The sequence below is a fragment of the Notamacropus eugenii genome, chromosome 1, assembly GCF_028372415.1.
Source record: "Notamacropus eugenii isolate mMacEug1 chromosome 1, mMacEug1.pri_v2, whole genome shotgun sequence".
Taxonomy (NCBI): domain Eukaryota; kingdom Metazoa; phylum Chordata; class Mammalia; order Diprotodontia; family Macropodidae; genus Notamacropus; species Notamacropus eugenii.
The window spans coordinates 568,460,348-568,476,363 of record NC_092872.1 but is presented as its reverse complement, the minus strand read 5'-3'; positions in this window follow the sequence as shown (position 1 = coordinate 568,476,363).

Here is a 16,016-nt window from a genome sequence, read left to right as displayed (position 1 = left end):
AAAAATACAAAGCTTTCTAGAAAAACAGCACCCATACATATTTTTGGTTTTATTTAAATTTTTAAATTTATTTTTATTTATCAACATTCACTTCCATAAGTTTTAAATTTTTCTGCCTTCCTCCCCTCTCCCCTTCCCAAGATAGTATGCAGTCTGATATGTACTCTAAATGTCCATTTTTATTAAATATATTTTCACATTAGTCATGTTGTAAGAAATTAGAAAGAATGGAAAAACCATGAGAAAGTTAAAACAAATCAAAGTAGATCAAATAGTATGCTTAGATCTGCATTCAGGCTTCACATTTTTCTTCTCTCTATATGGGAATAATATTTTCCACCATAAGTCTTTTCCAGTTGTTTTAGTTCTTTGCATTGCAGAGAAGAGCTAAGTCTATCAAAAGTCAGTCATAACACAATGTGGCTGTTGTTGTGTACGGTGTTCTCCTGGTTCTCACTTCACTCAGCATCAGTTTATAAAAGTCTTTCCAGGTTTTTCTGAAGTCCACTGGATCATTTCATCATTTCTTAAAGCACAGTAGTATTCCACTACATTCATAAACCACAACTTGTTCAGTCATTCCCCAATTGAGGGTACCCCTCATTTTCCAGTTCTTGGCCACCACAAAACGAGCTGCTATGAATATTTTTGTACATGTCAGTTCTTTCTCCATTTTCATGATCTCTTTGTGATAAAGTCCTAAAAGCAATATTGCTGGGTCAAAGGGTATGCACGTTTTTGTAGCCCTTTGGCCATAGTTTCAAATTACTCTCCTGAATGGTTAGATGAATTCACAGATCCCTTAACAATAATTTAGTGTTCCAACTCTCCCACATCTCCTCCAACATTTATCATCTTCCTGATTTGTCATATCAGCCAATCTGATAGGTGTGATGTGGTACCTCAGAGTTGTTTTGATTTACATTTCTCTAATCAACAGTGATTTAGAGCATTTTTTCATGTGACTGTATATAACTTTAATTTCTTCTTCTGAAAAATGCCTGTTCATATTCTTTTACCACTTATCAGTTGGAGAATGACTTGCATTCTTATAAATTTGACTCAGTTTTCTATATTTTAGAAATGATGATTTTATCAGGCATACTAGTTGCAAAAATTTTTTTCCATTTTTTTGCTTCCTTCCCAATCTTAGTTGCATTGGTTTTGTTTGTACAAAACCTTTTCAATTTAATGTAATCAGAATAATACATTTTTGCATTTCATAATGTCCTCTATCTCTTATTTGGACATAAGTTTCTTCATTCTCTGTAAATGTATCAGGTAAGCTTGTCCTCACTCTCCTAATTTGCTTACACTATCAGCCTTCATATCCAAATCATGTACTCATTGGACTTTATTTTGTTATGCAGGGTCAGTCGTTGGTCTGTGCCCAGTTTCTGCCATACTATTTTCTAGTTTTCCAAATAGTTTTTGTCAAACAGTGAATTTTTATCCCAGAAGCTGGGATCTTTGGCTTTATCAAATAGTAGATTACTATAGTCATTGACTACTGTGTCTTGAGTGCCTATCCTATTCCACTGATCCATCTCTCTGTTTCTTAGCCAGCATCAAGTAGTTTTAATGGCTGTTGCTTTATAATACAATTTAAGATCTGGTATGGTTAGGTCACCATCCCTAGCATTTCTTTTCATTAATTTTTTTGATATTCTGGACCTTTTGTTCTTCCAGATAAATTTTTATTATTTTTTTCTAGCTCTCTAAAATAATGTTTGGTGGCTTGATTGGTATGGCACTGAATAAATAAAGTAAAGTAATTTAGGTAGAATTGTCAATTTTGTTATATCAGCTCAGCCTACTCAAGAGCAACTGATGTTTTTCCAGTTATTTAAACTGACTTTATTTGTGTGAAAAGTGTTTTATAATTATCTTCATACTGTCCTTGGGTTTGTTTTGGCAGGTAGACTCCCAAATATTTTATAATGCCTACAGTAACTTTGAATGGAATTTCTCTTTCTATCTTTTGCTATTGGACTTCATTAGTAACATATAGAGATGCAGATGATTTAGGTGGGTTTACTTTATATCCTCAACTTTGCTAAAGTTGTTTATTTTCTCAAGTAGTTTATTTTTTTACTCCATTCTCCAAGATTCTCTAACTTAATCATCATATCATCGTCAAAGAGTGGTAGCTATTGTGTGACTATTGTAATTCCTTCAATTCCTTTTTCTTCTATTATTACTGAAGTTAAAGTTTCTAGTACCATACTGAATAACACTGATGATAATGGACTTCCTTGTTTCACCCCACCCCCACCCTGCCCTGATCTAATTGGAAATTCTTATAGCTTATCCTCATTACATATAGTACTAACTGATTGTTTTAGGTAGATGCAGCTTATTATTTTGAGGAAGGCTACATTTCTTCCTATGCTTTCTAGTGTTTTTTAATAAGAAGGGGTTGTATTTTGTTAAAACCTTTTTCTGCATCTATTGAGATGATCATATGGTTTATGTTAATTTAGTTGCTGATATGATCAATTATGCTGATAGTTTTCCTAATATTGAACCAGCCATGGATTCCTAGTATAAATCATCCCTCATTATAGTGTATTATTCTCATGATTAGCTCTTATAATCTTTCTGCTAATATTTTATTTAAAATCTTTGCTTCTATATTGATTACCAAAATTGGTCTATAATTTTCTTTTTCTGTTTTGACTCTTCCTGCTTTAGGTTTCAGTGCAATATTTGTATCATTAAAAGAATTTGGTAGAACTTCTTCTTTGTCTAGTTTCTCAAATAGTCTCTATAATATCACAATTAATTTTTCTTTAAATGTTTCCTAGAATTCACTTACAAATCCATCTGGTCCTGGAGATTTTTTCCTAGGGTTTTCAATGATGGCTTGTTCAATTTCTTTATCTGAGATGGGGTTATTTAAGTATTCTCCTTTTTCTTCCACTACTCTGGACAATTTTTGTAAATATTCATCCATTTCAATAAGATTGTCAAATTTATTGTCATAAAGTTGGGTAAAATAGTTTCTAAATATTGTTTTAATTTTCTTCACTGGTGGTGAATTCACCCTTTTCTTTTTGATACTGATAATTTGATTTTATTCTCTTTTTAAAAAAATCAAATTAACCAAAGGTTTAATTTTCATTGTTTTTTTTTTTCATATAACCAGCTCTTACTTTTATTTATTGGTTTCACAGTTCATTCATTCCTATTACAAACACTAGAGAACATAAGAATAAGTGGAAATTACCTTAAAATGATAAGTAGTATCTATCTAAAACCATCAGGAAGGATTATATATGATAATGATAAGCTAGAAGCATTCCCATTAAGATCAAGGGTGAAACAAGGATGCCCACTATCACAACTGTTATTCAATATTGTACCAAAAATATTAAAAAGATATTGATTATTCATAGGTAGACTGAGTTAATATAATAAAAATGATAATTCTACCTAAATTAATTTACTTAGTGCCATGCCAATCAAACTACCAAATATATTTGATAGATCTATAAAAATAATAAAATTCATCTGGAAGAACAAAAGGTCAAGAACATCAAAGGAATTAATGGAAAAGGAGGACAAAGTAAGTGGCCCAGGTGTACCATATATAAAACTATATTATAAAGTGGCAGTCATCAAAACTATTTAGTACTGGCTAAAAAATAGAATGTGGATCAGTACAATAGGTTAGGTACACAAGACACAGTAGTAGATGATTGTAGTAATCTAATGTTTGATAAACCCAAAAACTTCAGCTTCTGAGGTAAGAACTTACTGTATTACAGAAACTGCTGGGAAAAGTGGAAAACAGTATGGCAGAAACTAGGCATAGACCAACATCTCATATCATATACCAAGATAAGGTCAAAAGGGATACATGATTTTGATGCAAAAGTTAGCAAGCAAATTAGTAGGGGAAGGAATAGTTTACTTGTCAGGTCTATGCAGAACAGAAGAATGTATGACCAAATGAGATAGAGAACCTCATGAAATGAAAAGTGGATGATTTTGATTACATTAAATTATAAAGGTTTTACACAAAACCAGTGAAACCAAGATTAGAAGGAAAGCAAAAAGCTGGAAAACACTTTTTATAGCCAAGGTTTCTGAAAAAGACCTCATTTTACACATTTGGAGCATCCCCCAAAAGATTCATACTGACAAAGGAACCCTTTTCCCAGTTCAGTTGTCTCCCAGTTTCTGGCTGCTTGGCTGGCATTTCAGCACCTACACTGTGCTTATCACCCCAATCTTTAGTTGTGGTAGAGCATATCAATGGGATTAATAAGGCTCAGCTTGCCAAATTGTATATGATTTCTGTTTGTCTTGACTTAGAACAGAGCTTCTTAAACTTTTTTTTCCTTTCTTGATCCTTTCAGTGCTTCTTAAACTGTGGGTCACAAGTGTCATGGCAATTCTATTTGGGAAGTTTTTCCTATCACTATTTGAGATTATCAATGGGCTCTTGATGCCCCTCCTTTTGGCCCATGGTGACTCCCTCATCACTAAGGTTTCCCTTCTGCTGAAAACCTTCAACACCTTAGCCATCTTATAACAATTTTCTAGAGATCTAGGCCCAGACTAGTCTCCCTTCCAGTTGGAACCCACACACTGGGTCTATTGGAAATGATATCTAACCAAGGGTGTTCTGCAGCCCAGGTGGAAAGGATACTCCCAAGTTCTCCTGACCAATCCCTCCACCATAAAACTAAAGGAAGTTGATAGCTAGATACATCTGTCTTATCTAAAGAAGGCCCCAACCCCCAGTTGACAGTTCAACCCACTACTAGTGATCTGAAGCTCCTTCTGATTCAGGAAAAAGAAGCAAATGACAACATTAGTAGATTACTACCCCAAGATGCCAGATGTGGAGTGAGTATCATGTTACATGATTCTACTTTCCATTCAGGTTTCTTTTTTCACTCCTTTGTTTTGTTGCATCTATTCTCCTTGCTCCTTGTTACCTTGTCTATTGGTACATATTCCTATGCCAGTTATGGAGCCTGGTCCTGTTGTTATTTCTTTGCTTTCTATGTATGGTCATCACCGTCTTGCTTACCAGTTTGAGCTTTTGGCCCTAATTGCCCTATTTTGTTCCCTTTCTATCCCCAGCCACTTGAGCCATACTTTCACCCCTGGCCTCCAGTAGGTTGTGTCCTCTACAGGCTTAATTCCTACTGGATCTGCACTTATAACAACTTTTTCTGTCCTTGACCTGGATTTACTTATCATTCCCATTGATCTGGCTAACTGGGTCAACCTAACAAGGACATAGGTAGCTTCTACCAGAGAGTCTATTAACCATTCCTGTCTCTGGCAGTTTTGCTACACTCCTGCTGACCCTTGTTGCCAAGGGGTCCCAGTTGCCTCATTCTACATTTTGATCTCTAATTTCTCTCTCTGCATAATGTCCCCTCCCCTGAGTAAAACCTCTTGGTATACTAGCCTCAGCAAAGTTCCTTTAAGATTTGTCATTTCATTCAAGGCTTTTGCTAAACCACTACTTCTCCCTGGTCTCTAAACATTTCCATTTGCAATCTTACTGCTCATGTAATCCTCCATGGTAGATTCCTTGTGATGGCTTCTCCCTGACACATGTTACCTTGGGTTGGGTCTCAGGTTTTTCTCTCTTCTAGATTGTCCACTCATGATCTGCCAAAGTCCACCCAGTTTCTCATCCCTCCTAAATATTGTCTTATTGTTGATGTTTAAGGGTTAAGGGGTGCTAAGGACCCCAAAATACTGATGTGCTGGGTCTTGCTCAGATGGATTCGACCCAAGCTTTCCTTCAGTCAAAGAAAAACAAAGTTTACTAAAGATCCACCATATTGGTTGACTCTTAAGAAGTTTCAACATTTATGATGCTTGTATTGACAAGTGGGTCAGATAGAATCTGATCTAGAATGAATTAGAGCTCTTTTATGGAGATGGGATGGGTCTTGAATAGGGAAAGATTATGGGAGAAATCTAGGGTCTAGTAATCTTGAGGAAGAGTCTAAGGAGAATCTCGATGGGACTGGGGTGACTAGAGGTCTGAACTAAGAGAGTGAGATTTTGATAGGATCAAGAGTGGGAAGGAGTAAATTGGACAAAAGAGATAATGAAAGGCTCATGGCCTCAGGTGAACACCAGATCAAATGGAAAGATTCAAGGGGGTTCCCAGAACCTGTACCCCATCATTATGTTATCCTCTACCTACTGGACCAAGGTGACTAAATGCTTTCATGGTTCAGCAGCACACCAAACTACTCAGTGCCTCTCTTTGTCAGTGATAGTGATGAGGGTTGGAGAGATGGAGGTACAGGAACTGCAAGACATGAATTCCCTGTGTGGGCCATCTGCAAAGAATTCACTGACTCAAGTACTGTTGAGGTCAAGGTGGTAAAGATTTATTATACTTTTCAGTGGGCAAAAATTCTTAGGGAGCCTGCAACCTTAGAGGGGTACAGGTAAAGTTTATATAAGATATTCTATAGTAAAACTAGTGTCAAATATGCTTACTAGGTGATTCAAGGTGGGATTAGGGAGTGGTTAAGAAGTGATTAGTTCTTAAAGGAACATACACTTTTGGTATTTACTGCAGAGGTATTTTACCCAGAGTTCACTGTGAAATAGCCCAAGGTGAGGCACTACATGGAGGTTTGGTTTTAGGTCTGAAATGTCACTAAGTCAACTAGCAGTGGTCAGGACTGACTAAGGAATACCAGGCTGCTCTCATCAATGTCTTATTAGACAAGATAAAAGTAAGGGAGTATAGGTATGTCTAAATCTAGGATATATCTGATTGGTTAGTTAGTAGTAAAGGTCATTATGACCCAGGACACAGCCTATTCAGTCAGCACATAACTGGCTCAGACTAAAAACTTCTATAGGTGCAGCTGGCTACTATATCAGGAAAAGAGATAAAAGTTTTGCTGGGGCAGGCTGTGTCCTTGGGCTGGGGAGAAACTGCCTGGGAAATTCTTTTAAGGCTAGGGAGAAATGTGATTTTTAGAGAGAAATGTGATTTTAGAATTGGGGCTCAATTACCCCATCAATAGAATTCATCTTGACCAAATGGGGGGAATGTTGAATACAGTTTGCAGAGGGGCTCCCTGACCCCATGGTCAGAGCAGGTTTAAATCAGTTGAAGCTGGTCTTGTGGTTTCTCTGTTGCTGCACCTGGATTCTGCTGTTCTAAATAGATTTCACCCCTCCTTAAGCCTCCCCAGCCTTCTCTATGGACTTTCCACTATTTTGTAAAATGACTTAATTAATATCTTTCTGAAGCTGTGCCTTCTCTCTCTTGAAATGAATTTAAACCCTACCCCATCTGCCTCTCTCAGGCACTCCAATACTTCAGTGCTGCATAGTGTTTCAAATTGCATTTCCTTCATTAAAAACCCTTGTTTGTTGCTACTTTGTTAGTTCACTTTATCTCAGGTTGACAGGGGATATCCAAAATAATCCACTCCAGTATGAGGCCACTTAGTTTAAGAAAAATTCTTAGAAGGCCCTTTCAGTCCTGACTGGTCATATTTTGTTTCACGCATAGGGTATAATTACATTCCATTTGCCATCCTATTTCCTGACCTTCTGTCTTGTTTTGTTCATAACTGGTGACCTGAAAATATGTCAAAAGCTCAGGGAAAATAGGAGGGGGGCAGGACTGGGAGAGGTCTGTAAACTTTTCCCAATTAAAAGTGAATAAAGGGGAGGACTTGTTCTTCTAGCCCATGGCAGTACAATTTGGTGTTACATCTAAGTTTACATTATCAATTGAAAAATAATAATCATGAAAGTCTAGGATGTCTATCGCCATGCCCACCAGAGGCATCCCTTTCCCCAACGACAAAGAGGCACACACATATCTAGCACTTGCTCTAGTTAAAGCATGACTTTATGTTCGATGAAATGCACGTAAGTGTTGGGCTCTTCTGTTCTCTCAATTCCAAGGGTACAAAGTAGGGCATAAACCACATGCAACAAATGCATCATAGAAAGTAAGGAAATTAGATCATAATTATCGGTCAAACAAACTGGTGGCCAAAGAACACTGATTGTTTTGGGGTCTCTTTTTAGCCTATGTAGGTCCAAGGGTCAATCAGCAGGCTTCTCATGGAAGTGATATATCCAGATTATCTCCTCAGCAACCTTGATGGCAGCAAGACTGGTAAGCAGGATATGGAAAAGCCTCTACCCAATGGCTCAGTTAGTCTCTGCACACCAAAACACACACACACACACACACACACACACACACACACACAAACACACACACATATATTAAAGACTTGGGCAGTTAAACAAAGTCAGCCTGCAGGTACTCAGATAGTAGGAATGTCTATCCTCTCCTCTGCTTTTGTCATAGTTTTCTTACTCAAAGAATTAAACTGTTGAGAACAAAGCCAACTAGAGACCACATAATGGACCTTTGCATAACCACCATGAGTAAACTATGACCAGTGAACTTTCAGTACATGGGTCTCAGCTGCCAAATCAGTGTCAGTTCAAGTAGAAATTATAATCAGATTACAGAAGAGGTAGTTCTAAAATCTTCACAGAAAAGGACACCTTGAGAATTCTTTACTACCTTTTCTCCCAAATAATGTTATTATTATTATCCATTTTAAAGCAAAATATACACAATTAAATATTTAACAGTTTTCATATATTTTCACCACATTTTTAACAGGTCAATTCACAATGTAATAGCATCTAGATTAAAAGAGAATTTGCTTTTCTAATGATATTATTAATTGGGTATCATTTTTCAAGTTAACAGAATTTTTGTTAAAGTCATTTCCCAAAACTCATAATATAAGTAATATTTAGAAACACATAATAATATACACAATATCCTATATTTAAAACATATTACCAGTCAGATGACAACAATTCACTTGAATTTCTACATTACCTTATATGGAAAAGCATTCATTTTATCATTTTTGGCATTTTATACTTATTGCATTCAAGTCAAATATGGGTAATTTTGAATCAACTATGCCTTTAAAGAAACTTCATTTAAGAAAAATAAATTGCTTCTAAACATATTGCCATAATGCCAAATACTAGCCATCTGTTTCATTAAGGTCTTATTTCCTAAAATAATTCTATACTTCAAATATATTTCAACTGACTGGCAATAGCTCTGGCTCCCATGGTGGGGACAAAAGGTATGGGGGCGGGGGCGAGGGCAGTGTAGTGGCAATGCTAGAGGAATGTACTTTTTAAGGCAGTTAGTTCTTCATAGGGGGCCTTGTTGATAATATGGAGGATGTCACCCTTTGCTGGAATCCTCAGTGTTTCTTGCAAACTCTTTTAAAGTGTTCCTCCCTTTTACAATAAAACACACCCAGGCCATCCCTCCACCCCCTCTTTTTTCAATAAATATCTCTTTCTGGCCCTTTGTCCCTTCTATCTTCCTGCCTCTCCTCCTTCTCTTAAGTATCTTTTTCTCTAATTATTCCCTAGAAAAGTAGTTCTTAACAGTGCCATGTGCTGTTTCTGAGAAATCAGGATCATATAGGGGTTGCATAGCATGGACTAGTGTCTCCAGTGGATATAGTAATGATAGTCTTGGTTTGAAAGTTCTAACAATACCTACAATCCATTTGCTTAAGTTATAGACATTCAGTTCTGGTTTTCTGCTTGCATAGCTCACAGTAATCAAAGGCTCTGTATTACCTGGCCAAATTTGTTTCCTACTACTATTTAATTACTGAGTCCAGTAAAACTGAGCTCTAATGCTTGAGTTTTGGACATTCTCAGTTGAACTGGAAGCTTTCCCTTTTCCCAACCTTTCTAATAGCTTGCCTAATGGGGAATTGGTAGGTTTAGTCTGTGTCAATCCCATTATATTACTGCTATCCCCTTGATCTTTCCCTGGCAATCTAGTGTTGAGCCAGATCAGTACTCACCAGTGCCCTGCCCTTTCCCCATGGTGACACTCCTTTTCTTCACACAAAAATAAGAATCAGTTTTTAGGTTGGGGACCTATTTCTCCTTATCCTTCCTGAGTTGGGGGAGTTTAATTCTCTGAGCAGTTAACAGCTGACTGACTATTGAGAGTCCATTCCTACCTGTGATTGGATGAAGGTCTGAGGGCTAGCTATGGAACTGAACATATCACCCAGTGATAGCCATACAAGTGCAACTGGCTCCTGTCTGGATTATCAAATTGTTAAAATTTAAAAAAACAATCTTAGTTTGGGCCTCACCCTGCGGCAAACTCAGGAAAAGACAGGTAAAAGAATTTTGTTCAGCACAACAAGGCAGTAAATAGTTGGGTACAGGTGACCCCCATGCAGTGTAGTACTACTGAATAAAATGGACACATTTTTGCAAGGACTGGTTTAATGAAACCATGGGCTCAGTGGAAGACCTTGATATTGAGGTCCATGCCCGTAGGGCCATGGTCTTACAAAATACACTGGCTCTAGATTTCCTCCTGGCAGAGAGGGGAGGGGTATGCATTTAACAAGATCAGGAGCACTGCACCTGGGTTACTGACAATTTCAACAATATCCATGCCTTTATGAACTTGATTTGCAATTCCTAGAAAAAGTTCCAGGAAATTGAGAGGGAACGGGTCCCCATGATAATGGTTAACTTCTTGACTCCCAAATCTCTTTTGGTTGAAGTATCTGTGGGTTTACTCTTTCTCCCTCATAGGGATTGTGTGTTCCTTGTGTTTATAGTGCCTCCCTTGATGCAAATGCGTGTGAGTGTTTGAGTATGAATATAAAAAATACATACAAAAATATGCAAAGTAATTGTTTGCAAGCATGTGTGTGTATGAATATACAAAATACATACAAAATATGTAAGGTAATTGGGGTATAATAAAAGCTACATAAATTAGGAAAAGTTGTCATTTTAGACAAACTGAAGTCAACCAGAGATTCTAAGATGAAAGAGTGGGGTGATGCATCCTATGTATGAGTAAATCTACTCAAAGGGATATATAAATGTTAGGGAATATTATTTGTGAGGATTAACAAGAAAACCAATTTGGTTGGATTGCACAGTAAAAGGGAATAATACATAACAATAGTGGAAAGTAGAGTGGATCCTTGTGAACGGTTTTAAATGCCAAATACAGGACTTTGTATTAGACACTTATAATCATAAGGAATCTCTGGAGTTTGTTGAGCATGACATGGTCAGGACTATGCTTCAGAAAAATTACTTTTGGCTGTTCTGTAGAGGAAGAGTTGTAGTGGAGAAAGATTTGAAGCAGAGAAGCTCAATTAAGAAGCTATTTCAGTAGTTCAGACATTTTTTTCTCCAAAAATCAAAAATCAAACTCACAAGATTAAATTGGCCTCAAAAGCAACCTTTCAAGTACACAATTGTTTGAGCCTATTGGAAAGGAACACATACCTTGCTTTTCATTTACCACTGTAAGCTCATTCTCTCTCTCTCTCTCTCTCTCTCTCTCTCTCTCTCTCTCTCTCTCTCTCTCTCTCTCTCTCTCTCTCTCTCTGTCTCTGTCTCTCTCTCTCTCCCCCTCTTTCCCCCCTCTCTCCATCTCCCTTTTCTTCTCCCTCCCCTTACCTTGCTTTTCTGATATGGTGGCAAATTTCCTTAGTCTCTACTTTTATGCTCTCTTTTCTTCCTTTTATGTCATAAACTGTCTGATATTATTCAGGTGTGTCTCCCCCTTTGATCTGTTTCTCTCTGCATCAGGTTATAACCATCCTTCTGTTTTTCTTTCCCTCTAATTTCCTCTGGTCTTTTCCACTCTCGCTTATGCACACTTCTGGGGAAATTGCCTCAGAATTAAGTTCAGCTGGCTAAATATATTTGCTTGAAATATTACTAAGTTTCTTTTTATTCTCTTTGATCTAATTGAGATGACTATGTTGTGTTTTGAGGCTTATTGCAGATAGTATGTCAGAATGGAAGCATCTATACAACTTTATAATTTCTAAGGAATACTTATACATACATACATATATATATATATATATATATATATATATATATATATATATATATATATATATATATATAGAGAGAGAGAGAGAGAGAGAGAGAGAGAGAGAGAGAGAGAGAGAGAGAGAGAGAGACTCTATACAGAAGATTCTCCAAGAATATGAGGATGCCTGCTATTTTATGCCTCTTTTGGCGTTGATACTCAAAGGGTCAATAAAACTTTTATGATCACTAGTTCTTTCTTTGTTTGAATATTGTCAAGGAATATTATATGATCTTAACATATGCCATTGGTTTTATCTTATTAAAGAAAATTAAAAAAAAAAAACTTCAAGGTTACCTCGTGTTCATTTTTTCCCACCAAAAAAAGATGACTATATCAGGACAAGAGGCAAAATAGTATGATGAAAAGAGCCTGGCCCTGGAATTAGATGACCTGAATTCAAAGTATACCTCTCAATACTTATTACCTCTAAGAAATTGGACAAGTCATCTAGCTACCAAAGTCATCAGTTTCATCACCTGAAAAATCTTGGATTGGAACTAGATGGCTTCTAAGGTCCTTTACAACTCAAAATATATCATCCTAAAAGCACCATATTTCTCAGTCAGTTCTATTATCTAGATATCTAAATAGATGGGAAAGAAGGGAGGAAGGAAGGAACAAAGGAAGGAAGGAAAAAGAGAAAGAAAAAAGATAAAGAAAGAAGTGAATAAAGCATTTATAAAGCAAGTACTGTATGCCCGCCAAGTACTATGCTAAGTACTGAAGGTAAAGATTCAGACAAGCAAGCAATCCAGCATCTCAAGAAGTTTGCATTCTAATATAGGAAGATAAAACAAAGGACCTCTGGAAAGTGAGGGAAAGGAGTATGATCAATGAGAGTGGGCAAAATTAAATTATCTGATGAAAAAATATTGGTTGATCCAAAAGGCAATGGCATACTATGATACCAATTATGATTTGTGCTTCACTAAAAAATATATATGGTAACAAAAAGAAAATGAGCTGGAGTGAATATGTTATAATAAATGAATAATTGAAGCTGTCCTGGTACCCATGAAATATTAAAAGACCAAAATGATGCTTAAAACATGAGTAAATCCTATCTTGAGGATCTTCAGGAGAACTTTGGCATGATATATCCAGAATGAGGGTGGTAAAGATGGGTTGAGATCTGTTCTAATGGCAGACCTACCCTTCCATATAAGACCATAAACTATTGAAATACTGAGGCCCTCCTTTTAAGATCACTAGAAGATTGATTTCTCCATCCCCTTGCCAAGGCATTGCCCTCAGGGATGGTACCCACCAATGATTTTCATATGTAAAATGCTTTGCAAACTTTAAGGCACTAGAGAGTAGGTAGTTGGGAAAGCAGCTAGAGCACTGGGCCTGGAATTAGGAAGACTTGAATTCAAATTCAGTCTCAGACACTTGCTAGCTTTGTGACTTGGGGCAAGCCTGCCTCAGTCAGTTTCCTCAACTGTAAAATGAGCATAATAACACCTTGGGGCAACTCAGTGGTACAGTAGATACAGTAACAATGCAGGAGTCAGGAGGACCTGAGTTCAAATGTCACTTCAGACACTTGACACTCACTAGTTGTGTGACCTTGGGTAAGTCGCTTAACCCCAATTGCCTCATCCTGGGTCATCTCCAGTCATCCTGATGAATATCTGGTCACTAGATTCAGATGGCTTTGGAGGAGAAGTGAGGCTGGTGACCTGCACAGCCCTCCCTCTCTCAGAACAAAGTCAAGTGCAAGTCATGTCATTATTTCTCTGATGTCATGGTCTTTTTCAGCAAGGCAGAATGAACACACACATAATAGCACCTCACTCAAAAGGTTGTTTTGAAGTTCAGATGAGATATTTGTACTGTTTAATACAATGCCTAGCAGACATTAAGTGCTACATAAATGTTATTCTCTTTTCCTCTTCTTATGTAAATGATGATGATGATGAACCCCAACATAATTATTCTCAATTTTGTTGTTATAATTATTTAGGTATGGACCTATTTAGATAAATTATACTAGATTGGATCTGAACTTGTACTTTTCATATTTGCTCATTGGTGAGTGGTGTGTGTGTGTGTGTGTGTGTGTGTGTGTGTGTGTGTGTGTGTGAATAAGGTTAGAGTTAGGTGGGAAAAGAGACAAAAGCAATCACACTACAAATCCTGACCAAGATATGTATCCTTAAATTCACCTGACCACACCAGGGAAAAAGAAAAATAAGATTCAGGGAAGCATAGTAAGTTTGCACTAAATTTGGAATTAGAAGACCTTGGTTGAAATTTCAAAACAGCCACTTATCTTATGTGTCACTTAACCTATTGGGATTTCATTTTCCTAATCTATAAAATGATGTATTGATATAGGTGATTTCTGAAATTCTTTTTTTTTAGGTCTAAATGTATGATCCTATGTTGCTAAATAAGTGTCATGGTACCAACACAGAGGAACCTCCCAGTCTCCTTTCTCTCTTTACACTCCTTCCCTGCTTTCACCTTTAATAATGTAATTTCCTATAGTAATTGATTCTTGTTTGATATTGTTCTGGCAATTTTCTCCTCCACATCATATCTTGGTATCTTAAATTTAGAGCTCAAGGGGATCTTAAATGATCTAATCCAAACTCATTTTTTTCCAAATGGATCTCCCTTTCTTTCCACCCCTAACTATTAACTTGCTTCATTTTTCTTTTGAACTGGACCTATTCATCTTTCCTTAGCCAAGTGTAACAGCAAGGACACAGAAGGGGCTACTGTACAGGTTCTTAGATCTGCTTTTCTAAAAGTAAAACAGCTTTTGAAGGATCAACAATCACTTTAATCAAGCACATATATTATTCACTTAGTTCAGAGGAAAAAGTCAGCACTTTGCACTTCATACAAAATACAGAGAAACAAAGATCAACAGACAGGGCTTCCAACTGTCTGATCATAAGCAATACATATATCATAGATCAACAGACAGATCTATCTGCCCGATCATACATACAGAGTTATCAGAGAGAGAAACATCAACATCCGAATTTTCAAAGCCGTGGGCTCCTTAGTGGCTGCCCAAAGTCTAGTCTGGCCAAACAAACACTCCTAATGAGTAAACCCCAAAGTAAAAAATCTCAGAGTGTTTATGTACTTTTCAGAGCCAGAGGGCATCACAACCTTTGAGTACCAGTACTTCATTAGAAAATTAAAAGGTGTGGGCCTCTGCTAATCAATCTTCCCTTAATGAGCAAGCCTATTAATGGGTGAGGAAGATCTTTAATTCTCATAATTACCATTGCATCAAGTTCATGCTTATCTATCTGTTCCTGAGGATTCGCCATGTTGTTGCCAGATTAATATGGGCATTAATTGGATTTAGCCCTATTACAACTCAAAACTCCCCAACTCAAGCAATCCATGAGACTTAGCCTCCACAGCTACAGGGGTGCACCACCATGTCCAAGCTTTCTCCTCCATTTTATGAATGAGGAAACAGAGGACTAGAGGCTAAACTACTTATCCAAGGTCATACAGAATAACTGGTATGTAAATCTAAATCCTCTAACACCAAAGTCAGCACTGACCCCTCTGTGGTTATTTTTGTTTTCAGCCATGCAGTTGTATCTGATTCTTAATGACCCCATGGACCATAGCATCCCTGAGGGCCTCATCTTCTGATGTTATGCATTTTAATATTGTCCCTGGGATTTTCTTGGCAAAGATACTAGAGTGGTTTGCCATTCCTTCTCCAGTGGATCATCTTTTGTCAGAACTCTCCACTATAACCTGCCCATCTTGGGTAACTCTGCACACCATAGCTCATAGATTCATTGAGCTACCCAAGCCCCTCCACCACAAGGCAGTGATCCAGGAGGGGCATTCCCACTGTACCGCAGTGTATTTCTTTGCCTAGACTTGCTCCGATTTGTTGACTTTAGTATGTACACCAGCAACTTTTCTAACCAACACTACAGGGAAGGAGAAACTCTAGAGAGCTATCCTTTTCATACTATAGAATGTCATTCTCCTGACAATCCAGCTTTTTTTTTTAATGATTCTTAAGCAGTCAAAGATTTAATGATTGTTTACCCACAGTAAATAAGACAATTCA